The sequence below is a fragment of the Manis javanica genome, chromosome 6, assembly GCF_040802235.1.
Source record: "Manis javanica isolate MJ-LG chromosome 6, MJ_LKY, whole genome shotgun sequence".
In the NCBI taxonomy this organism is placed as follows: Eukaryota; Metazoa; Chordata; class Mammalia; order Pholidota; family Manidae; genus Manis; species Manis javanica.
Genome location: NC_133161.1, coordinates 11,166,230 through 11,167,309, shown reverse-complemented (window position 1 = coordinate 11,167,309; position 1,080 = coordinate 11,166,230). Strand labels below are relative to the sequence as shown.

Sequence of the window (1,080 nt, the reverse complement as noted above, 5' to 3'; positions counted from 1 at the left end):
AGAATATCTGAATTTCCTGTGCCAGAATATCTGATGATTCCTAGAAGAGGAATTGGTAGGTTAAAGGGTACAAGCATTTGTAATTTGGATAGATTTTATGAAATTGCCCTTTATATAGGTTCCTGCATTCTACATTATTTTTCCCACAGAGTGTCATAAAACTTTTTGGTATTTGTCAATTTAATACCTGGAATAATATCTTAATGTAGTTTTAATTTACACTAATCTCCTTATGAGTGAAGATGAAGATATTCCCATATGTTCTTGTCTTTTGCCCATTTTTCCTATCTGGCTGTTATACTTATTCTCATTGATTTGTAGGAGCCTTTTATTTTTAGGCAAATCAACCTCTGATGCTTTGCACTGCAAATATATTTCCCAGTTTGTCACTTGTCTACTTACTTTGTTGCAGGTGGTTTTCTTAATAAAAATTCTTAATAAAGTCAGAGTTTTCGATCTTTTCTTTCTTGACTTCTATGCTTATGTCATACTTGGAAATGCCTTTCCATTCCCATATCATTCTTTTATTTGTTATTTAAATGTATGATTTATCTATTTATTTATTTTTAATAGGGGAAAGCACGAACGCAGTCCCCCACTACCACAAATTATGCAGTCGAGTTTCCCACATTTGGGGAAATTGCAGGGGTCAGCACATCTAGAGTGCAGGGGATCAGCCTCGCCCTGGGAGAACCACCTTTGTGATCATGGCATCTCTGCTGCCAGGTATGGTTTCTTTTTTACCTTTAAACCTTTAGCACATTTCAAATTTATCCTGGTGTAATATATGTAGGGATGGATTTAAGGTATTTTTTTTCCTAAATGGTCTCTGAGTTGTCTCACCATATATTGAATAATCCACTTTTTCCAAGTGATAGTACTGAGTGTTTTAATTATGGCTGTACAGTCTGTTCTGTAAGCATAGTTCCTCCTCACTCCTCATTACTCTTCTCTTTCAGAATATTTTTGACTAATTTTTGCTTGCTTATATTTCCATATACAAATTTTAATCAGCCTGTCTAGCTGAAAAAAAGGTTGATAATTTTAATTGGGATTTTAAAATTTTCATGGATAAATTTA

General features: G+C 33.7%; 1 non-coding gene across 1 annotated transcript; it reads right to left on the bottom strand.

The window, feature by feature from the left end:
* Nucleotides 1-570: 570 nt before the first annotated feature.
* Nucleotides 571-734, bottom strand: LOC118967645 (U1 spliceosomal RNA). The gene has a single exon (XR_005054862.1). It is a non-coding gene; the product is annotated as a U1 spliceosomal RNA (small nuclear RNA).
* Between the last annotated feature and the right edge of the window lie 346 nt (nt 735-1,080).